Source organism: Mizuhopecten yessoensis, unplaced genomic scaffold, assembly GCF_002113885.1.
Source record: "Mizuhopecten yessoensis strain PY_sf001 unplaced genomic scaffold, ASM211388v2 scaffold2303, whole genome shotgun sequence".
In the NCBI taxonomy this organism is placed as follows: domain Eukaryota; kingdom Metazoa; phylum Mollusca; class Bivalvia; order Pectinida; family Pectinidae; genus Mizuhopecten; species Mizuhopecten yessoensis.
In genome coordinates this window covers 82,608-92,909 of record NW_018404479.1, presented here as the reverse complement: position 1 = coordinate 92,909, position 10,302 = coordinate 82,608, and the positions used below count along the sequence as shown (strand labels likewise).

At 34.3% G+C, this 10,302-nt stretch overlaps 1 protein-coding gene across 3 annotated transcripts in view; it reads left to right on the top strand.

The window, feature by feature from the left end:
- The window catches only part of LOC110445425 (growth hormone secretagogue receptor type 1-like), a 126,848-nt gene that overhangs the window by 35,556 nt on the left and 80,990 nt on the right, over positions 1 to 10,302 (top strand). Inside the window, exon 2 of one of the 3 annotated variants that reach the window (XM_021490043.1) lies at positions 3,746 to 3,857. The exons of the other annotated variants lie outside the window; for them this stretch is intronic. The gene's annotated coding sequence lies outside the window, so the exon portion shown is untranslated. The remainder of the gene's footprint in view (positions 1 to 3,745; positions 3,858 to 10,302) is intronic. 3 annotated transcript variants of the gene reach the window in all.

Genomic DNA, 10,302 nt, shown 5'->3' with positions numbered 1-10,302 from the left:
AATCTGTACAATACATGTAATAAAGAATCTGTACAATACATGTAATAAAGAATCTGTACAATACATGTAATAAAGAATATGTACAATACATGTAATAAACAATCTGTACAATACATGTGATAAAGAATCTGTACAACACATGTAATAAAGAATATGTACAATACATGTAATAAAGAATATGTACACTACATGTAATAAAGAATCTGTACAATATATGTAAAAAAGAATCTGTACACTACATGTGATAAAGAATCTGTACACTACATGTAATAAATAATCTGTACAATACATGTAATAAAGAATCTGTACACTACATGTAATAAACAATCTGTACAATACATGTAATAAAGAAACTGTACAATACATGTAATAAAGAATCTGTACACTACATGTAATAAAGAATCTGTACAATACATGTAATAAAGAATCTGTACAATACATGTAATAAAGAATCTGTACAATACAGGTAATAAATAATCTGTACACTACATGTAATAAAGAATATGTACAATACATGTAATAAAGAATCTGTACACTACATGTAATAAAGAATCTGTACAATACATGTAATAAATAATCTGTACACTACATGTAATAAAGAATCTGTACACTACATGTAATAAAGAATCTGTACAATACATGTAATAAACAATCTGTACAATACATGTAATAAATAATCTGTACAATACATGTAATAAAGAATCTGTACACTACATGTAATAAAGAATCTGTACAATACATGTAATAAATAATCTGTACAATACATGTGATAAATAATCTGTACAATACATGTAATACAGAATCTGTACACTACATGCACTTGGCAGAGACACTATTCATTGGACCGTGCGTTATCCAATGTTGTTCTGTTTTGGGAAACAAAATGGCATGTCTGCCCAGAATCAAAGGTATCGCCAGACAAACCTATACTAAAGCGTCACTAAAACTATTTCAAAGAATTCCATTATCATAAAGTTTTCTGAACATTGCATATAGCTGCGTTGTATGCTGAGACTTATTGCAGAAAAAATACTTTTCACATATCGAAATGTATATATATATTTATATATACGTATGTTGTCTGAGAAATACTTAATCCTCCAGTATTACAGTTTATCTGACGACTGGTAATGGCCAGCTACCCATCAAGTGGTTGGATAACACCGAAAGGCCATATAAATAACCCCACTCAGTGAAATAACGCTTCGATCCATTAGCGGAACATACATGATCAAATCAGTCTATAAAAGGATATAACAGGATATATTGTATATATGTGCATGTGCAGATGCACACATTATTATGTGGGTTTTACGAGAGATGGGATTACTAATGGTGATGCTGAAATATCAAATTTGTCTGTAATATGTTTATTGATATAATGTATTACATGTATTATCAGACAACAATAACAATACGATAAATCTTTTTATGTGTGTTATAGACAGTTGAATTGAGGTGAATTGTGTTGCGTTATTATACGTTTATGCTACATCACGGAAGTTATGTCATTCACAATTGAGTCATGAAACTATTTATGGATGTTTCTGCCTTTTATTTTCGGATGTTGCTGGTTTTATATTAGGTATTACCAGATATTTTATCACAGTACATACGTCTGTGTAAAGTTCAAGAACCGAGATCGTAAATCAATCATTACAGCTCAACAATGTTATGGTAACGCATGTCGTCATGGATCATCAAAGGAAGTTTATTGACACCAGTAAAGGTTACTCACCATATAAAATATAAGAGAACCACGATGACGCAAGTTGTCCTCGAAAGTAATTCAACCTAAGTACTTGTAAAATTCGGTAGCAATTTAGATATAGTAAGTATGATCTTTCTTTACATTTGCATTTTTTGCAACTTTACTGCTAAATACTTTCATAAATACACTATTGAAACATTTCCTATTGTTAGAATATACCAGAAACAATTTTGTGACGTATTTAAAATCATACTCAGTTGTTCTTACACTTGTATAAATGCATATAATGTTAGATAAATACATGTATACTGTAAGTCTCTCATTTTTGAGTATATATTTTTTGCGATGTTTTTGTTATCGATTTCACAAGGATATTCATTCGCACAATTAGCAACAGCTGTTATGCATTCGTTTGTTGACTAAGTGTTAACCATGTATTCACATATTATTTGAATTAACGATCGTATTCTCGTGAAAAATGCGAAAATAAAAATTCACGAAATTATGGTAAAATAGGATTGACCTTTACATGCGTGGTAGGGCGTACGTACATGTTGTTTCTGTGCCCTCTAACGAAATCGTCGAATATCCGCGGAAAAGTTAAAAGGATTTGTCATATTATCAGGGGCAGGTGGAAAGGGATGAGTTTATGTTGTATCAATGACAAGGAATATCAAACTTTATACATCATTCTTTTTTTTATGTTATTTATTGATCACTTAGAAACAATTTGTTTCAAACCTGAATGAGGACATAGTCTCAGTTTGTATAGCTTTAACAAATATAATAACAGGACCTAGATGTACTTATTGCAGATTTAAATTGTGTATATAGGAACTTGGTTTTCCTCAGCTTTCGCCCTGTTGCAAATTGTGTCGTTGACCCTCACTGTGGTAATCTGGAGTTAAAACCTAGGTTAGATTGTTGTTCGATGTGGAATGTATTTTAAAAGTGGGTAGTAGAATGACTGGTTTTAAATGTAAAATACAAATAGGATTGTGTCCGCCTTTTAGCTTTGCGCTGGAAGGTACAGTGTACCTCCCTTCAGCTTAACCCATAGATCAGTGAACCGGGACGCTGAGGGTTGCTGATTCGATCGCCGGAAGAACCACGATTTTCACTGTTACTGTAAATACTAATTAAGCTATTAAATTCTGTATACGTACTTGCTATCTATTGATTGTTTCAAGTAGAACGTTAATTAGAAAATATTAAATAATATGAACGATTGGTAAACGGTATAAGCTACATGTAATGAAAGTGCAACGTTTGCCAAACGTTTTACGAACGTTACGTCAACTTTCATTCAACATTAAGCAAAAAACAAACTAACGTCGGGTCACAATTCTACCTACGTGTTTGAACAACGCTTTGCTGATTTACAAATTAACGTTGTGTCAATGTTACATTCTTACGTAGGCTTCACGAAACTGACAGCTTAACGCCATCATGGAAATAGCGTCTGTCATTTCCTATCCTTCATTCTCTTCCTTTTTAATGATGTTTTCCGTCTCGATATGGTCTTAGCGTTTGCAAGGACTTAACACCACTGCTAAAACTCACATTAAAAATAAAAATAAAATAATGAGGAAAAAATACATTAAATTTAATATAAAAGATCAACAGTAATTTGACCGAGTGCGTGCGTGTTACAAAATACGACAAACTTTCAGTTATAATTTAAAAGTCGTAGTAAAAGGAAATAAAGAGAAATTGTACAAAATTATTACCACATTAGTCGACAGACAAAACATTAACAGATACTGAGGACATACAGTACTAAACCACAAAAAGAATGAGCATGTTAACCCTTCCACCTCCACTACCACCACAAAAGGCAGGAGGGGATCCGGATGGGTAAACGTTTGTTTCCAAAGTCATCTGGTGGAAAGTAGACTGGCTACTAGGCCCTAAGTTTTAATGAAGAATTTATCGGCTGCATTTTACTACTATAGCTTATCTCTCCCTAGTTTAGAACGTATCCAAGTGATCAAAATGTGTAGAGTTAAAGTTGTTTTCTTTATTATTCAATAGTCTAGAGACGGTGGCCAGTCCAGGTGGAACGATACATGTTCTATTAGGACCTCGTGAACAGGCATATGGTCATAGTAGATAATGACGTCACACCGTTGATAACCAGATCAAGGTAAATGTATAAGCTAACGCCTTATATCTAAAAACGTTTTAAAACATAATATTTATTTTTTGTTCTGTTCCTCTCATGCTCTAAGCGCTCAGTTTCATAGAATTAATTTACTGTTTTAAGTTAAATGAAAAATAATTGATATAAATTCATACATATGTTACTTTAATTAAATTATCGTTTGGTAGATTACAGCCATTACGATAAATCTTATTTCGAAAATAGGAATATTCATATAAGTAAAGAAGTTTGGTAATTAGCTTATTCCCATTTCTTTGTATAATATTATAACTTTCTACTGATACGTGGCAAGCTGAAAATGCTGTAGGTCTTCGTGTATACATTTTCATATATTTTCATTTTTCGAGGCTAAATAGGCTACCTGCAAATACAGCGAATTAATTATCTTCTTTCACAATTTTTATAAATACTTAAACATGAACAGAGTTGAATAAAGTTTTAAAATCGCAAAAAATAACGCTATAGAGTAACTGTGAAGCAGCTACGTGGTCGACAGTATCACTGCACTTTTTTTAAAAGAATTGATAGCAAGTTTAATCTTCTCGACATTTTGATATCAAGCTGAATGGCCTAGCGACGTCATCACATCCATGTACTCATGGGGGCTTTCTCTTCTTCCCAGTGACACAGTTCCTCACGCTGATTAACCTATTAGATTCGGAAGCAATGCAGGTCCTACGGGACGGCGTCCCGGTCCCTTTTCCTTTATTTTTTGTATTGAAGACGAGATTATATTCTTCTGGCGTGTTAACATTGTAATGAACCGATGCCCCATGAGCTGTCCAACACACAGATTTCTACGCCGGCGCGCGATCTTTAGTTAGCTGGCTGTTTTCTCTTCCTGTCACGTTAGACTAGCGATACTGCATGCAGCGTTTTTCAAGTTAACGACGTATCCTAAAGCCATACTGTGATTCAGCAGGACACGCCCATTTTGCGGTATTTGAATTGAACCAAATCTGAGTGTGCATGTTACATGTAGGAAGAATGTAGGATGATATTTGTTGTAGCTGAAAAAAAAATCATTAGCTTTTCAGGCCTGTCAAATCGAGACAGAATTGTGTATATGCATAACCTGACCACTGACTAAATAACGTTGAATAACATAATTGTTTTAGGTTCATAGTTTATTTTAAAATAGTATATTATATTGCTATCAGAAAATCGTATTGCTCATTATGGACAGAAGATAAAGGGGTTCTATTTTGTCCACTCACACGGCAATAATTGAAATGGTTTCGGTCGCTGTTTGTGTGCCACATGCGAGTAACTGAATTGGTTTGACATTTAACGGATGTCTCTGGTGCAAAATGTCTCCATGACTTTGTTTTATATACCTCTCTGTACTTTACATCCGGAGATAAAACAGCGTCTGGTGACTGAAATGTTCTGAAAATCACTTCATTAATGTAAAAAAAGTCCTTCATTGTACCTTTAAAAAGTGCTAGTTCAAATGTCCTCTTATCGGTCTGCACAAGCATGTATTGCACTCTGAGGGGGATACCGTTAGATCACTAAAATGTCGCTTAGGTGTAAATACATTGACATGAATCCATATACAATATTTCTTTCTTAATTTTAGGAATTACTTTCTGTAAGAGTCCTTGTGTTCCAAAGGATGTGTCGAAAGCGTATAGGAAATAGGACATTAGTTAAAATTATTTCCTTTTAATGATTGTAGAGACCGTTCCCGGAAATTGAAAGCAGAAAATATCATTAATATCTTAATGTGTTTTACACGGTAAGGACGTGATATGATTAAAAACTGACAAAATTAGCAATTTGTCCATACTTTGCTGAAGATATGGCAATAGAAACATGCACAAACACCAAACTTGCATTAGTAACTATTGAGTTTAATCCCTTCACTTCCCTGATCAATATAGGATTCTGCATGAACAGGTGACCTGAATAACGGACCACGGGCACAGTGGAACGGTAAAATACCTAAATTAGGATCTGCTGTTTGTGGTCATATTATATGAAATATAGCCCTTTTAACATAAGCAGCTCATTTCTTAGAAATTTCAAGGACGAAACTGATATGATGGAGCGATAATTAATCCAAATTCGGATTTGCAGTTTAACGTTATATTCTGTAAAAAACTTTTTTTTTTAACCATAACATTTATCTTCATATCAATTTTGAAGAGGAGTCCATATATATGTGTGCCGATGAAGAGTTCCGAAAAGCAACAATAGCTTCCAGAAGCTATATCTTATATAATATTTCCATAGAACGCTTGTCTAATAGTCATATTGGAACCTAATGTTTTATTCCGTTCTTGGTTTTTGGTAAGTGGACCGTGCACATGAGTTAGGACATGGCTGAATGTCAAAATGGACGTCCAGGGGGTCAGGAAACACTGCATTAGTTCAGAACCATTCACATTGATGATGTTCGATATAACGGCAATCTATTGTTCTAGATCTCTTTAATTATATATCAAATGTATCTTTTTGAATTGATATATCATTACGTTTGCTTCTCTGATTCAAACTAGACAGGATATTGCAGCTGGTCGGGACGAGAACAATACTTCCAGCTAATATAACATTTATATCTCCATTTAATACTGTCTTCCACCACACCAAGAGGCAACTTCCTCTGTCGACAAATTGATTAAAAATCACAACCGTTGTTTTTTTATTGAACAAAAGATGTCCTATGGCACTGTCTATGCTAGATTGAACCATCCGAGTAGGAATGGCTGTACTTGATGGCAGTTTGGTAGTCTGTGGTGCTGTAGCAATGCGGAATATGTTTTGAATTAGATAAATACATCTTCCAAGTATATAAACAAATAAAGATAAGAATAACATATATGCACGATTATGTTCATCAATTTGTTTTCATTTTCAGTTTTTATAGCTTTTTATAGCTTTTACACATATCATTCAATGAGTATATGTGTGTTTGTATTATGATCCGCTGCAAATTATTTAATCATCATTCAGGAATAAATCCACAGTTCTACGTTACGTAACATATATGATATTTATAAAGTGTAGAACAAGTTAAGCTATACTGATAATTCTGTCGTAACAGCGTAGATTAAATTACAAATCTTTGTGGAACCTTCGGAAATGTCTTGAGCGTTTACTCTCGGGACTGTAAGACGAGGAGGGCTTACCATTTATGTAACAATCGCCTCTAACACGTGTCATTTAAAACGATCGTACCAATATCATTGGGAAATCCTGTCTAATTCCATAATCCTCACTCATCCTTTAGAGATTATTTGTACAGCGGGTGCCCTGTTACAGTATAAATGACAACTCACCATGCTCACTGGCTATATCCGCTGTCCTTTGAGCTCCAACAGAGTTTTGACTTTGAATTCACATGCATTGCTGTAATGAATGACAGCCGGGTTGCAGTCCCTGTTGTCTTTTTTGTCTCTGGAGAAACAGAGTCATCATACTCTCTCTGTCAAATGTGGCATGTGTCATCAAATACAATTTGTAATACAACTACTTTCATTTTTATAACTAGATACATTCTTTACCGGGATTTCCCGTATCAAAATTGGGAAATTTATTTCATATGATGGGATTCACTTTGTTTGTTGAGAAATTGTCGTCACGTGTAATAAAGGACTGATAGACATTGCTGTGTATAGCATAGCACTACAGACTGTTTTCTATGAAATATTTGATACAATGTGGTAGCATGGCACATGCTTTCGATCCGACCTTATTTTTTCTCATTACGAATTTACATCGGTTGCTTTCTTCGTAATATTATGCATCAGTTATTCTGTATTATCATTAACTTGCTGCACACTTATGAAACGCAAGTAATATTGGTAAAGAATATAACTTCTATTCAATATTTGTTGAATATGGCTTCATTTTGTATTCTTAAAAACTATTGTTTGCGTATTTATAGATTCTTTCTTGGTTTTGCTAGGTTTGTGGCGTTTACTGCTCTTATTCCCGTTTCGGAGGGGGTGGGGTTTAAAGTAAGATGATACCAACGTGCCAAATGGAATAGGTCATTAAATCGGAATCAAATGGCAATAATGGTACGTCCTGAAAGTGTGAACTGGGTAACACAACACTATTGGTCATAATAAAAAATGGCCTAAATATCATACAAGGAAATGGAACGTGTCCTTATAAAATTCAATACTTGTTGCCACTGATTCTGTTGTTGTGATGTCCCCTCTCTTCCCTTTGTTGACTTTTAGTATTTTCGTACTTTGTCCATGCATTTGAACGTTATGGTCTGCTTATTTTCCGCTTGACTTGCTGTTTTGGATTGTTCCCATAGGTGTATTTATAGAGCGGTAGGTGAGTTAAATTATCATTACGTATTTAATTAACCATGTGTAGATATTATCATTATCCTTTCTCGGAGAGTCTTCCTTACTTGGCAGCAATGTACACACCCCTTACCGAGTTAAAAATATGCTGTTTGAACTAAAGATAACATTTAAAATGAAAGGTACAGAATTCTTATTCATCCATGTGTGCAACGGGTAGGAGTGTGTTTCCTGCACAGTATTCCTTTACATATATAATAACACCTTACAGCACTGTATTACTCCGAAACGCGGATAGCGAGCGTATTCTAAATTTAGTTATAATAGTCAGATATAACATGAAAAGAAACGCGATTATAAATTGTTTAGATAAAGGTAATTGTCAAAGTTGTCAGACCTTTTGTATAGATGTATCCTAAATATGGCGTAGCCGCCTGGTTAGAGATGTAATAAGGCAGATATGTGTTGTTATATTCATGTATGCAGTGAAAAGGAGACAAAACCGTCGTCACCAAATGTTGTTGGACGAGTATGTGTTGACTTATAATTTCTGGTTAAAATATTATTCTGTCAAGGTTTCGCCTCTATTGTTTATGTTTGAGCATTACTTTGCTTCGTTTTGATGTATCTAGCTGTTGCTTTTTGTATCGAATTATGATCGCTGGTTTGATCATTGTTTGGTGACACTTTAGTATAATGCTGTGGTATATTAACATTGTGTTGACGCCGTGATATATTTACATTTGGATAACACCTAGGTATATTTACATTCGGTTGACGGAGCGGTATATAAGCATTGGGTTGACGACGTGGTATATTTCCATTGGGTTGACGTCGTGGTATATTTCCATTGGGTTGAAGCCGTGGTATATTTGCATTGGGTTGACGCCGTGGTATATTTACATTGGGTTGACGCCGTGGTTTATTTACATCGGGTTGACGACGTGGTATATTTCCATTGGGTTGACGCCGTGGTATATTTCCATTGGGTTGACGCCGTGGTATATTTACATCGGGTTGTCACCGTTGTATATTTGCATTGGGTTGACGCCATTGGTCTATTTACATTGGGTTGACGCCGTGGTTTATTTACATTGGGTTGACGCCGTGGTATATTTACATCGATTTGACGCCGTGGTATATTTATATAGGGTTGACGCCGTGGTATAAGAAAATTGGTTGACGCCGTGGTAAATTTACATTCGGTTAACGCCATTGCAATTTACCATTTTGTATACTGTAGCATTTGTGTTCGCTTTTTTCTATTCAATGTACTTCGTTCATGATCGAACAACTTTAAGCTTACACATTCTTTATTATTGCCATCTAGCAATAAAACCAAGCACGAGTTTCAAAAGCATTCGATATGTGAAATGCGGTTTTAATAAACTATGCTTACATGTGTACATTCAGCACCCATGCATGGTGTAGATGCACTGAATCATACTAAAGTTTGCTAGACATTTTCTTCGTTTACGAAATTTGGCTAAGAAATATGTAACGGTCGTGAGTATTAAGATGAAATACACCTCGAAACCTCGAAATTACTACAATTAGGCAGTTTTATTATAGTTCCAGTTTATCACTTTAGAATAATGAACAAACATTCTCGCATACTACACGTGATCACAACAATATTTTTGGTATGACCATTCCATAGCGCGCGCGCTTTTTGAAAAGTATTTTGAATTTATCAAAAGCATTGCAACACGAGACGTTCAGAATGGACATTTTTGTAATTCGCATTTTTTCCCAATGAAGAGATTGAAACATGCATAAATAGAAAAACGAAAAATTCCCTTTAATTTACTACATAACCACCATCGAAATAATAATAAATAGGACCTTGACAATCATGTCGAAAAGATCAGTCTTCATCCACTTCCAAAATAATCGTACATATTTGTTCACCTATAATGTTATGCATGAAAGTTCTTGAACATACAATTATGTCATGCATATACCATAAGTGCAATCACATGTAATGATACAATTTGAATTTGAAGTACAAGGTATTAAACCAATGAAAAATTAAAAGTACATTGTAATTAGCCAATGGACCCTGTCGTTAGAAAATGGAATTGGCAGATTGTTTTTTCATATTTTATAAGAACATGTAGAATCCATGTTTACTAACAGTTTAACGTTAATGTGATCAA